The sequence below is a fragment of the Meriones unguiculatus genome, chromosome 19 (assembly GCF_030254825.1).
Source record: "Meriones unguiculatus strain TT.TT164.6M chromosome 19, Bangor_MerUng_6.1, whole genome shotgun sequence".
NCBI lineage: Eukaryota > Metazoa > Chordata > Mammalia > Rodentia > Muridae > Meriones > Meriones unguiculatus.
This window is the reverse complement of record NC_083366.1, coordinates 40,089,534-40,106,780: the sequence shown is the minus strand read 5'-3', so window position 1 is coordinate 40,106,780 and position 17,247 is coordinate 40,089,534. Positions and strand designations below refer to the sequence as shown.

General features: G+C 40.5%; 1 pseudogene; it reads right to left on the bottom strand.

Annotated features, from left to right (window-relative positions):
• Positions 1 to 1,803: 1,803 nt before the first annotated feature.
• Positions 1,804 to 2,666, bottom strand: LOC110562762 (vomeronasal type-1 receptor 4-like; annotated as a pseudogene).
• Between the last annotated feature and the right edge of the window lie 14,581 nt (positions 2,667 to 17,247).

The following is a 17,247-nucleotide window of genomic DNA, read 5'->3' as shown; positions in this document are numbered from 1 at the left end:
TTAAAAGTTGATTTGTCTGGTTCTTTGGATCAGATACTTAAAAAATGCTTTAACAAAGAGTTGTAAAAACAATACAAGCAATGGATGTTATCTACAAACAAGTCACATTTAGATGATAAAGACAAGGAACTGGAGGGATGGTGAAGAGACCTGCTTCTCTTGCAGAGGTCCCTGGTTCCTTACCCAACATTCACATCATAAAACTCATGACAACCCGTAGCTCTAATTCCCTGGGACCCAATGCTATCTTCTGGCCTGTGTGGGCACCTGAAAGTGAAATGTACTCACACAGATGCACACACATAAATAAAAACCAAATCTTTAATTAGAAAACAAGGTAATTATGATCTATAGCACAATAAAATACACACCAGTTACTTAAATGTTTTGTGTATACAGTGTAACCAAACAAAGTATAACTACTTCTTCATCATTGCTAAGTAGATCCATGATGCACCCAAGTGTTCACAGAAGTTACAAATCTAGTCACATATGACAGGTAAGGTTTTAAAAATAAGAAAGAATAATACCTCTAATGATTCAACAATTTCAGGTTCAATATCAAGAAGTATTTTCAGAATGTGTCCATTAGGTTTTTAGAACCATGTCAATATCTTATTGTAGGGACCCAATTTAAGAAGCTAAGGTGTAAATCTCTCATTTACATGAACGTAGAATCAGATACTGCGGCAGGTCTTTGGTGAGAAAGAGCTGGAAGGTACTGTGGCAAGCACCCGGGCATTAGCAAAGGGCAGCTGAAAAAGCCTCAATCTGCTTCAGTCACATTTATTGATGCATTTTGAAAAAAAATTACATTTTAAAATTAACTTCGTACTATAAACAGTTATATAATGAAATTTTACTGTGTATTCTTTATCTAGTTTATACCAAATCTTCAGTTTTTGCTTTTGCAGAGACCTTCAAGAATATACCACTGAGTGAAATGTTTCTGTCAATTTAAGATCTGTGACTGATATACATTGGGCTTCTGTTGACTATATTCACAGTAAATATCATTCATTCTTAATTGCATGAAAATGTTTTCTATGGATGAATACTGATAGAGACCTTGAAGTTGTTCAAAATAGCCTGTGCTACTAACATTTAGAAAGCATGGCATCAAGTACAAGGTATCGAATTTCTTGGACTAACATGATTAAATCACTATGAATTTTGAGAAGATTTACAAATTTAATTTTCATGCCCACAGTTATGGTAGTTGCAAACCAGTTTTATAAATCCTAATTAGAGCCATTTTTTTTTTCAATGCTGAAGTGATGGCTCAGCACATAAGAGCATTGTCTGGTCTTCCAGAGAAGACAGGCTAAATTTCTCATAAGTACACACTGTTTCAGAATCATCTAACTCCAGTTGGTTAGTGGTTGTTGATGTTCTTCTCCAACCTCCACAGGTACCAGGCATGCACATCCTACACAGTCATAACTGTAGGCATAGTATTCATTACACTAAATTAGTACAAATACAGAAAAGTTTTTTTTTTTAAAAAAATGCATTTAAAAGAGGGGAAAGCAGAGAATGAGTTTCTATATCATTGTAATTTGCTAGGATCTTCCTCTCCCTCTGTCTCTCAGCACAACGTTTTGAGTCACTAAGAAATGTGTTTGAGAATAAACACATGCCTAAACTCTTTTGTGAGATTTTGTCTTATTCACAATATTGCAGAACTGCAAGTTCATTCATGCTTATTAAACAGGTAAAGGAGAGAAATATTTTCTCAGTTTCTTCCAGTGAGCATGCCAACATCCAACCAGAAGTCCATCCCTGTGAATCAGCACAACTGAACTAAAAGTTGCATAACCAAGGGTCAGAAATTCTCTAATATTTACCATCAAAGAATTGTCCCTTGAAGAGATACTTATAATTAAAGAAAAGGCACAATCAGCCCAGTAGAAGAAAACAAAACAGAGCATGAGAAGGAGGACGCTTTGAGCAGCTCTCAGCTCAGGGGGAGTTCTGTAGAGCTCCTTGGAGTTCTGAAGGTAGAGGACATGCTGGTGGTGCTTGTGGAGAAGAAATACCATGTAGCCACTGGCCCCTCCCATGGCACCCTGAAACACTGCATCTCTCAGGACCATGAAAGGCAGAAACATCCACTTCATTTTCTGACTTTCTGGCATAAAATAACAATAATTGTAGTCATTCTTAAGCTGTGATATATTCAGACTAATGCTTTTAATGCAATATATTAGGTTCATACTTATTAAAGCATTGAGTATCCAAAAGAATGAGAAGAGTGGAAGGATGTGCCATGGAGACTTTGGACTGAACCTCCTCCACCCAGATGCTCTGGGACTGATGATGATGGCCTGGACCACAGTGAGGAGACTGCTGGTGCAGATGGAGAGGCCACGGGCCACCCTCTCCAGGTAAACAATTATCTTACAGCCTATGTCATCTAGGAAGTTTCTCAAACCAAAAGCTGCAACTGTCTTTGGTAATCCTTTTGCAAGAAGGAGTATGATGTTTGTAAAAACCAAGTGCATGAGAATAAGATGTATTGGTTTCTTCTCAGAGCCTCTCATATAATTCACAGAAACAGACATGTTCCCCAGAATGCCAACCACAGTGATTAAAAGGACAATTATTCCCTTAGTATACTTTAAAACCATTTCTTCCTCCTAAATAGAAAAACATGTATCCAGGATAAAAATACGTTTGAAGAAAGAATCAGAAATTCTAGACATGGATTTTTTTAATAATTTATTTAATTTCATTTTATGTTCATTAATTTCATTAGGTTCATAGTATGAAGATGTCAGATCTCTTGAAATTGTCGGTACAGACTGCTATGAGCTGCCATGTGGGTGCTGGGAATTGAACCCAGATCCTTTGGAAGAGCAGGTAGTGCTCTTAACCATTGAGCCATCTCTCCAGCCCTAGACATGAATCTTAAGAGCACATTTTTCTTAATAGCATTTCTGTGATGTTGCGGATTAGGTCTCTGAATTTCCCGCCCCCGTTTTTTTTTTTCTCCTGTGGATTCTGGAATGCTATGTTCAATTCTAAAAACTTAAAGGAGATTTTTTTTAAGCTTTATACTAGCAAAATTGATTTGTTCAAGTGTGTGTGTGTCTGTGTGTGTGTGAGTCTTTTGGTCAATCTGTCAGCATGCATGCATTATCCTTGTTACCTCTCAGCAAAGCCAAATTGAAAATCCAAGGTCCCCAACCAAAATTTCTTCCTCTGATTCTCATTCTATTTCATGATATTTCCCCAACCAACCCCTCAATTCCCCAAACCTAAAGCTCATTCTTAACCAGTCTGCCTTCCTTAAGCCACACAGTAGGAAACCTTGCAGGTCAACACCTGTGACATCTCTTACAGTACACACTGTCTCCTCTTTTGCTCGATAATTTGTTTGTGTCTGCATCTTGAATATTACAACAATTTTTAGAATTGTATTTGGCTTCAAAGCTTTATAAATTCAGTATTTGCATATTTCAAAAATTTTTTTTATGAATTAATCTACTTTACATCCATATTGTAGCCCCTCCCTTGTCTCCTCCTGGTCCTACCCTCCTTCCCTCTTTCCCCTCACCCAATCCCATAGTCCTTAGAAAGGGGGAACATTCCTCCCTTACCAACTGACCCAGACTATCAAGTCTCTTCACATTCTTCCTATGTAGCCTGGCAAGATGTGATCAAAGAGCAGGCAACAGAGTTCATGTCAGATACAGCTGAACCTGATTCCCTAACAAGGAACCCACATGAAGACAGCTGCCAATGGCTACATCTGAGCAGGGAGCCTAGGTCCTTTCCATGCATGGTCCACAGTTGGTCTATCAGTTTACACAGTCCCCACCTGGGCCCAGATTTGTTGGCTTGTTGGTCTTCTTGTGGAGCTCCTGTTGCCTCCACGTCCTTTTATCCCCACACTGTTCCTTAAGATTCCCTGTGCTCTGCCCAAAGTTTGGCTGTGAGTCTCAAGACCCTAGGTGTATCCTGAAAAGATGTTTCACCATACAACAAGGACATTTGCTCATGTATGGTCAAAGTGGCTTTAATTGTAATAACCAGAAACTAGAAACAACCTAGATGTCCCTCAATCAAAGAATGGATGAAGAAACTGTGGTACATCTAACACACTGGAACACTATTCAGCTATTAAAAACAAGGGCATCATGAAATTGTCAGGCAAATGGATAGACCTGGAAAAGACTATCTTGAGTAAGGTAGCCCAGTCCCCCAAAAACACACATGGTATATACTCACTTATATGTGGATAGTAGCAATTCAATACAGGATAATCATATTACAATCCACACACCTTAAGAAACTAAGTAACAAGGAGGACCCTAGGGAGGATGCTTAATTGTCATTCATAGGGGCAAGTAGTATATACACCAGAAGCTGTTGAAGAGAGGGAACAGGGCAGGAACAGGACATCTTCCATAGATGTCCTCTGAAAGACTCCAACCAGCAGGGCATCAAAGCAGATGCTGAGACTCACAGCCAATTTCTACATCTTAAAACATTAAGTTTTTTATATGTTTATATCTCAATATGTTAACTTAATGTATTAAGTTTCAACAACTTTGTATATTAAGTGATCATTATGTGAATTCACTCTGTATGAATGCTTACTTTAAAGATATCTTTAAAAGGTAGTCCATGTCTTACCCTGGGTCCTCCTCCTTGCATAGCTTCTTTAGTTGTATAGATTTTAGTATGTTTATCCTGTATTATATGTACTTTATTATATGTCTGTTTCTGCTGTTCTGAGACTGATACTCCAACAAAGGACCATGCACGAAAATAACCTAGAACCCCTGCACAGATGTAGCCCATGATAGCTCATTTTACCAGTGGGTTCTCTAGTAAGCAGAACAGGAACTGTCTCTGATTTGAACTCAGTGGCTGGCTCTTTGATCACCTCCCCTTGAGGGGGAAGCAGCCTTACCAGGCCACAGAGGAATGCATTGCAGCCAGTCCTGCTGAGATCTGATAGGCTAGGGTCAGAGGAAGGGGAGGAGGACCTCTCCATCAGTGGACTTGGTAAGTGGTATGGGAGGAGATGAGAGATGGAGGATGGCATTGGGAGGGGAAGAGGGAGAGGGCTGCAGCTGGGATACAAAGTGAATAAACTGTAATTAATAAAAATAAATTAATTAAAAAGAAAATGTGTTAATTCAAAATAAAAGAAAATGGATATAAAAGAAAAACCTTTAAATTAGGAGTTACAACGTTACTGTAAAAGAAAATATGTGCCAATATTTGAAAGTGAAAATGACTCAAAAGTAAAAAGTACAAATTTCACAAACACTAGTAAAAGCATTGAAATCACAGCGCTGGCAAACATGAACCCTCAAATTTTATTTTTGTTTGTTTTTGTTTTGTCTTGTTATTTTTTGAGGCAGTGTCTCCCTGTGTAAACCAGGCTAGCCCTGAACAATTACCTTGCCTCAGACTCTTTAGTAATAATATTACGGACATAATATTGAAATAGTTTCATAATATTATGAGAAAATTTCATTATTGTCTCAAATTTTTGATAGACCTCTGAATATCTTCCATATCTTATTGAGTTTTTTAGAAAAACAAGAAGGTAACTTTAGGCAAAGATCCACCCAGAGCTCTGCCATGGTATATCAGCCTGAGTCCAGACAGAGATGCCTCAGCATTTAGTTCCATTTCCATATCTCCAAGACTTGTCTTTTTTGAACATTCTGGAGCCAGGGACCAGCCTTGTCAGAGTCAGAAGGAAAGTAGAGGGCCCAAAGCTCAGAGCGCCTCCAAGCTACTCTCTGGCTTAGTCAGAGAAAGACTTTAGCTTTAGTGAAACTCTCCATAGCACAGCTGAGAATGATCTTACCTCCATGGACTCACCTGGACCTCTGTTGTGCAGAACGACTCTGGAGCAGCTCTGGGAAAGTGACACTGGCCAGCTCATATTTGTACTGTCTGGATCTGTGGGGCTCTTGGCTTCCATCAGGTGTTGTGGACTTCAAGTGTCTTGTTGTCACAGTGTCAGGGGAAGGAAGGTCTCTGCAGAGCCTCAGTCCCTGAAGAAAGCTTCCCTCTGTCCCCACGGTTACTACATCTGTTTTTCTCAGAAGTTATTTCATAATTGGGGTTTATTACTTTGAGAGAAAGAATGTGGGGTGAGGAAATGAACAACTAACCAACTTTCTGTCCACTGAGGTTCCCACCTCTCCAGAGGACCTCCTGTATACTCATTTAGGCCCTGTGCTTGAGGCTTCAGTCGCTGAGGGCTCATATGCACCTTGCTTAGTTGATTCTGAGGGCCCTTTTCCCTGGTGACTTTCATTTCTTCTGGCTCTTACAGTCTTTCTACCTCCTCTTCCAATTGAGCCCCTGTGCTCTGCAGGGAAGGATTTGATTGAGACCTCCCAGATAGACTCCCTTTCTGCTTATTATGGGTCTCTGCATCTGTTCCTATGTGGTACTAGAGGAAGCCTGTCTGATGATGACTGGATAACACACTGATCTGAGTACAGAAGAATATCATTAGGGGTCATTTTACTGATTTTTTTTTAAGCAGTAGTGTTGGGTTTTACCCTAGCTCTGTGGACTATCCAGTCTCTGGTTTTGGTCACATAAGCAGTGTTTGGTATGACTTCCTTCTCATGGAGTAGACCTTAAATATTAGGAGACATTGGTTGACTAGTCCCATAACTTCTATGCCACTATTGCCCTGGCACATTTTCAGGCATGACAGATTGTAGGTCAAAGGTTTATGGCTGTGTTGGTGACTATGATTCTCTTTCTGAAGCCTGCAAGAGTACCTTCTCATATCAAAGAGTTTAGAATTTATGGGTGAAGGCTCCATGTAGGCATCATCCCAACTTCTCTATGTACAAGTTATTCTGTAGATGTCCTCAGCAATGGAGCCCAGCATTCAGTTGTCAGAGAACAAACTTTATCTTAGCAACAACCTCGGATATTTGGGAAATTTTGTGGAACACTCTTGACAAACAACTCAGCTGAATGCAGCTTAGTCCAACCACTGGAAGCCTCACCTGGCCCCAAGAGATGGCCAGTTTAGACTCCATAATCCTCATTACTAGGAGTCCTTGTTAGGACTCATAGAGTCATTCCAGGAAGTTACCTCTGCACTGGATTTCCACATCACCATCCAAATAATCCCCAAATTCTAGAGAGCTATCCCTCCACCCTAGCTTCCTCTCGACCCTATCCTCCTGTTCCTGTCCTCTTATGACCCAAGTCCATCCATAAAAATCTATTATTTTTAAGGATTTATTTATTATACATGTTCTGCCGGTATATATGCCCACACACCAGATCTCATTTTAGGTGGTTTTGAGCCACCATGTGGTTGCTGAGATTTGAACTCTGGACCTCTGAAAGAGCAGCCAGTGGTCTTAACCCTGAGCCATCTCTTCAGCTTCTCAAAGAATCTATTTTATTTGCCCCACCCAGGGAGATCCATGTGTCCTTCCCAGACCCCTCCTATTTTTCTAGCCTCTCTGGACCTATAGGTAGCAGCTTTGTTATCATTTACTTAAAGGTTAATGTCTACTTATAAGTGAATACATACCATACTTATCTTTCTGGGTCTGTGTTACCTCACTCAGGATGATTTTGCTTTTAGTTCTACCCATTTGCCTGCAAATATCATGATGGCAGTTTTATTAACAGCTGAATAATATTCCATTGTATAAATGTACCACGTTTTCTTTATCCATTCTTCTGTGGAAGGACATCTGGGCTGTTTCCATCTTCTGGATATTATGAATAAAACCACAATGAACATGGTTGAGCAAGTAGCTCTGTGGTGTAGTGGAAAATCCTTTGTGTATATGCCCAAAAGTGGTATAGCTAGAGCTTGAGGTAGATCAATTCTCAAATGTCTGAGGAACTGCAATGTTAATTTCCATAATGACTCTAAAGTTTGCACTCCTGCCAGAAATGGAAGAGAGTCCCTTTTGCTTCACTTCATTGCCAACATGAGATGTCACTTGTTTATTAATCTTAGCTATTCTGATAGGAGTAAGATGGACTCTCTTACTAGTACTTACTAGTAGTTTTCATTTCCCTGATGGTTAAGGATGTTGAATGTTTCTTTAAGTGTTTCTCAGTCATTTGATATTTCTGTATTAAGAATTCTATGTTTGGATCTATACCCATTTTAAAATTGGATTAATTTTTTTGTGACATCAAGTTTCTTCAGTTCTTTATATATTTTGTATATTAGTCCTCTATTGCATGTGGAATTGGCAAGAGTCATTTTTCATTCTGAAAGATGGTTCTTTGTTTTATTGATTGTGTCCTCTGCATTACAGAAGCTTTTCAGTTTCCTGAGATCCCGTTTATTAATCTTAGTGCCTGTACTATCAGTGTTCTGTTCAGGAAGTTGTCTCCTTTGCCAGTGTATTCAAGGCTATTGCCCACTTTTTCTTCTCTCCTGTTCAGTGTATCTGGTCTAATGTTGTCAACGGTCCTGTGCCTGCACCACCAGAGCCAGCTCTCCTGCTTTGCCCAGGTGAGGGTAGGGACAGCTCTCCAGCATCCATGTCACCAGAGCCAGCTCTCCCACCCTTCCCAGGCAGGGGACAGCGCTCCTGAGTACTGCAACTGGCAAGAGGCAGGGCCAGATCACCTGTTCTCATGCTTTTGGGGATAGCTCATGATCAAACTGGCAGAGTACAGGGAATCATAAGAAAGAAAGGGAGTTAGTCTGATGGGGAAAGGATAGGAGCTCCACAAGGACCAAATATATCTGGGCACAGGGTCTTTTCTGAGACTGACATTCAACCAAGGACCACGTTTGGATATAACCTAGAACCTCCACTCAGATGTAGCCTGTGGTAGCTCAGTAACCAACTGGTTTCCCAAAGTGAGGGGAACAAGGACTATTTCTAACAGGAACTCAATGACTGGATCTTCGGTCTCCCCACCCCCGAAGGGAGGGAAAGTCCTGTTAGGCCACAGAGGAGGGCTTTGCAGCCAGTCCTGAAGATACCTGATAAAACAGGATCAGATGAATGGGGAGGAGGTCCCTCCCTATCAGTGGACTTGGAGAGGGGCACGGTGGAGATGAGGGAGGGAGGGAGGGACTGGGAGGGAATGAGGGATCGGGACACGGCTGGGATACAGAGTTAATAAAATGTAACTGATAAAAAAATAATAAAATAAAAATAAATAAATAAATAAATAAATAAAAGAATTAAAATGTTATTTGGTGGGTTTATCCTTTGATGAGTATGAAGTGTCTTTCCTTATTTCTTTTCATTAATTTTGGTTTTAAATCTATTTTGCTAGATATTAAAATGGATACTCCTTAACTTGCTTCTTAGGGCCGTTTCTTAGGATTATCTTTCTCCAATCTTTTACTCTGAGGTAGTATCTAACCTTGGTGATAAGGTATGTTTCTTGGACACAGCAGAAGGATGGATCCTGTTTTGACATCCGTTCTGTTAGTCTGCAGTTTTATTGGAAAATTGAGACCATTGATATCAAGAGATATCAATGACCAATAATTGTTGATTCCAGTTATTTTGTTGTTGGTACGTGTGAATGTATATGTGTGTGTGTGTGTGTGTTCTTCCCTTCTTTGGATTTTGCTAGTGTGAGACCATTTACATCTTGTGTTTTTATGGGTGTAGTTAACCTACTTAGGTTGACCTTTTTTTTTAGAAGATAGATATTGTTGAAATTTTACTTTATCACGGAATATCCTGTTTTCTCCATCTATAGTGACTGAGAGTTTTGCAGGGTATAGTAGTTTGGGCTGGCGTCTGTGGTCTCATAGAGTCTGCAGCTCATCTTTCAAAGCCCCTCTGGCTCTCAGAGTCTTCACTGGGAAGCCGAGTGTAATTCTAATAGGTCTGATGTAATATGTTACTGGAATCTTTTTCCTTGCAGCTTTTAACGTTGTCTTAATTTTCACATATTGAAAAGTTTCATTCATTTCCTTCCACTGTCTGTGTTTTCTTGAATTCTTTAAAGGATTTATCTACTTCTCCCATTTTTTCTGTGTTTTCTTAGATTTCTTTAAGGGATTTATTCATTTCCTCTTTAAGTCTCTCCATCATTTTTATATGGGTGGTTTTAAGTTCTTTGCTTCAGCTGTGTTGGAATATTCAGGACCTGCTATGGTAGAATAGCTAGACTATAGTGGAAACATATTGCCCTGAGAGAGTCTGAGGCCTGTTTGTCACCTGTTTACCTGGCCTGCTCAGCTGGTATATTCACAGAGATTGCCTGCTGGTGTTGGGAGGCTGGGATACCAGGATGAGTTGGGGGAAGGAAGGTTAGAGGAGAAAGTATTTGTTATCCCTTGGTGATAGTATTAGAGATGAAAGAGAGATCACACTAGTTTTTCTGCTATAAAACTGAGAATAGCCTGGAAGGAATTTGATCTCGGGAGCTATAGAAGAAGTGTGAGTCTACCTTCAGCCTTCTTGCTGCTCTGCGGAAACAGCTATTGGATGAGCAGTGGTTCCTGGTAGAGATGGGGTCTGGGACAATGATACATAATTGGGGGAGGAAGGTTAGACAGGAAATATCTGAGAGATGCACAGAATATGGGAGTGGTGGGACAAGGAACGCTGCCATGTGTAGAGCAGCTACAGAGCTGAGGATGAGAATATGGCATTAGCTGGGTTATTAGAGAGAGGAAAGCAGCTTTCCTGATTTTCTTCAAACCAATTTTTAAATGCTTTGATTAACTTAATGATTTGACATATTAGAACACTGGGATATTTCAGCTTGTAATATATATAGGAGCAAATGTTATTTCTTCGGATTTATTTTATCAATATTCTATTAGTGGAAAGGAGAGGACAGATATCTCTCTTCTCCTGCAAGGACAGTTACATCATGACACCTCTTTTCCTGTTGGTCTCATAATTTTGACCTCTGGGAGAAGCCATGACAAATAGGAAGTTCTGGGAACTTCTGTGACACAATGCCCCTGGAAGCCCTATATAAACATAGATGGTCAATAGTTGTTCCATCTTTATTTATAGCTTTAACTTCCATATAATGAGGTCATCTCCATTATATTTCTCAATAAGCAAGAGACCCAAAGCCACATGATGGGCACAGTGGAGTTGGAGATGTGTAGGGATTTCTCTTTTAAGGTTTATAGACTCCTTGGGCAACTCTTCCATTGCCTAGCACCAATTCTGTAAAAACAACACAAAGTTATCTTTAAAAGCCATGATTAACTTAATGATTTGATGTATAAGAACATTATGGCACAGCACTTTTTAATATTTGTGTATATATATATATATACACACACACACAAATACACACATATTTATATGTATATAAATACACTTTAAATACACAGAGAAATCAGTGTAAACAATAAGTAATGCATGTGTCAGTGTGCCACTTGTCATTTAGCAGTATCTGCATTCCTGCTGATTGGGGAAAGGGCACAGAGTACAGCCTGGACAAGCTTTAGAAATATTTTGACATCTACTGTTGTAGAAGCATGTATCATGTTAGTGGTTAGTGAAACATTTCAACTTAGGGCTCAAGGGTGACACTGAGGTGGATCATCACTTGAAGATTAGAAGTTTGTTAGGAGTGTTATCAACACCAGGGACAGATAGCAGCATGCAGGGACTCTGAAGAGAGATCTGGTCACTGGGTACAATGCTGACCCTTCTTAGATTTTTTTCACATGAAGTGGTTTGGGGAGTAGATTGAAAAGTTTTCTTTTATGGTCTGTGGCTAGATTTTGTTAATGGTAAGCATGGTTAGCCATTACTAAAGGTCCATAAGGTGAGGATACAAGAATCTAGAAAACAGAAATTACTTCTAGAACTTCATTCATGGGAATTGTCACAGTTTCATCAAAATGGAAGAGTTTTACCAAACAGCATAGCCATGGCCAATACTTAGAACACATGTAAGAAGATAAAATTAAACTTACTTGTTGTAGGGGATGATTAAAATTTACTAATTTTTTATCTTCTGGTAATGCTGCTGTTAATCCTCAGCAGCTGTATAACCAAATCACCACACAGAGACTGGGTTTTTAGTTAACCTACAACACAATGCTGGGCAATATTTACTGCCTCCTAAACCTTCAAGCCCTCAGTTTCCTAACATTTAGATTTCCCACATTATACTTGCTTTTTGTGAAATCTTAGGTCTGGTTCATGCTCCAAGTCCTCCAAGCTCTCTCCTCCAGCTCTGCTCTCTTCCTGCTCTCCTCTCCTCGAGCTCCTCCTCCTTCTCCTCCCACCCTTTCCTGTTTTCTAGCTCCTCCTTTCTTTCCTGTCCTCTTGCTCCTCCCATTGCACAACATTGTATCTAGTTGCTTTATTTGTGTCCTGTTTCCACAAGAGTTGAGACAGGATGCTTATAGTGAGTATCACAATGCAATATCCAGATTGAAACCAGAGAGTTGGGGGTGGGGAAATCAGCATTTGAATTAACAAGGGTCAGGCATATACATCTTAAAAGAACATTATACCAACACTTAATAAAAATTAAGGACACAGGTCATGAAGATAAAAACACTCTGTGCATCTCTGGTTTCAGAACTGGAACTGTTTGCTAATCTGTAGCTGTGAAGGTAGAGGACACATCTGTGATGTTTATACAAGTAGAGTACCATTGGCCCACTGCTAAAATCCATAAGACTCTGAAAGATTACATGACAAAAAGTGGAGGAAAGGGAGGATAAGAGAGAATATGTATACATATATATGTGTGTGTGTGTGTGTGTGTGTGTATACATATGTATAGAGGCAGAGAGAAGAGAAGAGAAGAGAAGAGAAGAGAAGAGAAGAGAAGAGAAAAATCCCTTCATTTCATTGTTAGGATCGTGCTGAGGAAAAGGAGTTAGGTCCTCACTGTGTGTATATCCTCATCCCTAATGAAAAAAACCCTTTTCTCCTTCTGTCTGCTAATTTTCTCTTCTATGTCTGAGATTTCCCCCTGCTTCTTAAGTTTTGAATTGTCAGAGAAAATGAATCCAGTAAAGACTTCTAGACAGTATCTGTATCAAACAGCAACACCCCCAAATACATTTTAGCTCCAGATCTGTTCATGCTTCTGACTGTGGAGAGATTTGAAGCTCAACAGAAAATTAAAGATCCCAAAGGGATTTAAATAGGCAAGAGCTTGTCACTTAGTCTGTGGTTTAACCTTTAATAACAGGTGTTCCTCCAACTGATGGTGTTATCCTGGACCACAGTGAGTAATAGGGAGAAAAGATATCCATGTTAAGAGAACTGTTATATGTAATTCATGCTTTTACAAACATTACTTAGGAATTTCTCAAGGAAAAAAAAACTGTAGGAACTCTGAGTATCAGAAACAACAGAGGTAGAGAGCACAATTCTGCTTCTCTAAGACAGGGAGGTAGAAAGTAGGTGAGCTGTTGGTCACAGGAGCAAGGTTGTTCTCAGGTAGAGTAATTTCATGGAGATAGTGAAAGCATGGTGATTTTGGTGCATATTTCAGTATACGGTGAGAATTCAGTGAGATTTCAGGGACTTTCACTTTAGCCACCAAAGACAACTAAGGAGATGTGATAATTTAGCTCATCTGAGGTTTAAAAATTGTATCAAAATTGCATTGATTCAACATTAATTACATGCCACTTTTATTTTTAGTAACAAATGAAAAAATACAGAAAATTAAATGACTTTTCATAGAAATGCCCTGTGAGGCACTGACATCTCATTCTCACCCGCACTGACCAATCTACAAGAAAGGCAGTGAATACACCCTTTAAATATTCACAAGATCTTTGTAGAAACAGCCCTCTTCCCAAGCCATGCCTCTATGCCAGAACACTTTGGAAATGGTAGCTGTTTTAGTTAGGGTTCTCTAGAGGAACACTAACATGGCATAGAAAAGTATTATACATAATACAAAATAAATGATCTGATCTGATATAATAAACATGTACATATGATGCCAGAATTTATTAAGTCAGCATTAAAACAATAAAAACAGCTAAATCACACTGGAGCAGCTGAGAACTCAGTATTGCACTTGGTCTGTGAACCTGTGAGCCTCACCAGTTGGAGTAGTCTCACCACAGTTGTCTCTAACTGGGGCCATGACTGGTACTTAGTCCACAGGGCAGGCACCTCAGCAACCTCAATCTGCCTCCAGAGGCCTGGAAGTGTCTGAAAGTCTCTGGTTCTGTTAAGAGCAAAGGAATCAGCCCTAGCAGCAGCAGCAGAGCAAATCAACTACAAGGCAAAGAGGGAAGGCCAAGCAAGCACAAGGCAGGATGATCTTCCCTCTGACACATCCTTTAATCTGGACACTTACCATTAGGATCCACACACAACTGGGGTGGGTCTTCCCACATCAATCACGATACAAGAACTTCTAGAGTAATCTTAATCCAGCATTGTGGTTGCCCCTTAGTATATATCTTTAATTCTCTGGCTGGAAGAAATTTAGTTTGTAGCAGTAAGTGGCCATGTTTGAGGAATATCTAAAGGCAGAGAAACACTTAAAGAAATGCTCAACCTCATTAGCCATTAGGGAAATGCAAATCAAAACGACCCAGAGATTTCATCTTACACCCATCAGGATGGCCAAGATGAAAAACTCAAGTGACAACACATGCTGGAGAGGTTGTGGAGAAAGGGGAACCCTCCTCCACTGCTGGTGGGAATGTAAACTGGTACAATCACTCTGGAAAGCTATCTGGCGCTTTCTAAGACAATTAGGAATAGTGCTTCCTCAAGACCCAGCTATACCACTGCTAGGTATATACCCAAAGTTCGTTCAAGTACACAAAAGGGATACTTGCTCAACCATGTTTATAGCAACTTTATTTGTAATAGCCAGAACCTGGAAACAGCCCAGATGCCCCTCAACTGAAGAATGGATGCAGAAATTGTGGTACATCTACACAATGGAATATTACTCAGCAATGAAAAATAAGGAAATAATGAAATTTGCAGGTAAATGGTGGGACCTTGAAAGGACCAATCTGAGTGAGCTGTCCCAGAAGCAGAAAGACACATAAGGCATATACTCACTCATATAGACATATAACATAGGATAAACCTACTAAAATCTGTACATCTAAAGAAACTAATCAAGAGAGTGGACTCGGACTGAAACGGTCAATCCCCATCCTGAAAGGCAAAGAGGATGGACATCAGAAGAAGAAGAAAACAGGAAACAACCTAGGAACCTGACACAGAGGGCCTCTGAAAGGCTGTGCCCTGCAGACTATCAAAGCAGATGCTGAGACTTATGGCCAAGTGTCGGACAGAGTGCAGGAAATCTTATGTAAGAAGTGGGAAATAGTAAGATCTGGAGTGGACAGGAACCCCACAAGGACAGCAACAGAACCTGAAATTTGAACACAGGGGTCTTCCCAGAGACTCATACTCCAACCAAGTACCAGGCCTGGAGATAACCTAGAACTCCTGCACAGATGTAGCCCATGGAAGTATAGTGACCAAGTGGGTTACATAGTAATGGGAAGAGAGACTGCCTCTGACATGATCTGATTGGCCTGCTCTTTGATCACTTCCCCCTGAGCGGGGAGCAGCCTTACCAGGCCACAGAAGAAGACAATGCAGCCATTCCTGATGTGATCTGATAGACTAAGATAAGAAGGAAGGAGAGGAGGACCTCCCCTACCAGTGGACTTGGGGAGGGGCATTCGTGAAGAAGGGGGAGAAGGGTAGGACTGGGAGTGGAGGAGGGAGGGGCTTATGCGGGGATAAAAAGTGAATAAAGTGTAATTAATAAAATAAAAAATAATAATAAAGAAAGTGACCTCTAATTGAGGGGTAGACAAAGTGACAAATCAGAGGAAGATTTGACAGAATGAGTCAGAGATAGGATACACTGAACTCTCATGAGAACAGCCAGGAAAGAGAGGCCACTAAAGAGAAGCCCAGAGAGAGTGCAATGGAGATCAGTTCAGTTCCTGGCAGTTTGTGCAGTTTCTTCAGTTCCTGCAGCCAGTCCATTTCAGTTCATGGAGTTCAGAAGCTGTTCTTCCAAGCAGAGCAAATCACTCAGAAGCCAAAAGAAGCCAATTATAATCAGTCAGTTTGGAGAGGAGCTTGAGCCAGAACAGTTGAGATGAAACAGCCATCCAGAGTTCAGAAAGAACTAGAAGGGGTGAGTTCATCTAGCAGTAATTCTTGGAAGCTGAAACATTCTAGGTTAGCAGTGGAGGATAGAGGCTGAATATTTCACGCTCTGTGTTTGCAGAGATTAGATTGTAGGAGGCTACAAGCTTCCAGGCCTAGGCCTAGGAATACTTAGAAGAGAGATAGAAACACTCTGGGCTCAGCCCAAGCCATGAGTTCCTAAAGTGTGGGTAAGGCTCTTATCTCATTGCTTCCTCTGAGGAAATAAAAGCAACAATTCAAAAACTCCTCAGGGTGAGCCTCCCTACTCAGGAGATTGACTCCATCCATAATAGTGGTATTTCATCTATATTACCAAAACTTTAAGAACCTAGTATAACTTAGCAAAAACATAATATTTCAGAGACCCACAGCCTGGCCTTGCTCTTGCTTTCTTCTAGGCATTCTTTGGTCTTGGACCAGAAAGTATACAGGCAGCCTCAGCTCTCCTCCAGCCGCAGTACTCAACTGCAGAGAAAGAGTTCAGCCCCACTCCCTGCAAGAATTGTTGGGATATTTCTGCTTATCTTGGAAAGGAACCACAGTGAGCTGATGGGCAGCTTTGGTCCTGCATTTATCAGGAGTGACATTCACACAGCTCAGAGCAGATAGGAACCTCCCTGGAATGACTGCAGAGCAATATCTTGCTCACCTACACTTGGGACAATTCTTGACTCTTGAGGTCTTCCTGGGCCAGAAACTGTGGATGTCAAAAGGCTCCCTTTGCCCTGCCACTTGGAATGGCCATGCGACCCTGTTTCCACTAAAGAGATCTTTTATTGAGCCCTCAGAACCTTGATTTTCTTTTCTTCAGCTCAGCGGCATGAACTAAACAGCATCATGGAAGATAGAGTCAGCTGCTCAGGGGGTAAGGAGGCCTAGCAAACATTGCAATGTTCACTGTCAGTCATAGTGAGTGACCCAGAGTAAGCAGTTGAAGCTCCAGCGTTCATCCACTGTCATCATAGTTTAATAGATCAGTGTGCCCTTGAGGTCCTGGCTAAGAGCACAGTCTCTTGACTCATGATAACACTATTTGAGAAAACCTGGTTCCCAGTGTCCTATTGTGTTTCTTTAAGGTCTAACCTCATTATAATTGTCATTGTCATAGTCCTATTGCATCGAACCTAGTTTTCTTAGCAGTTTCTGAACCTAG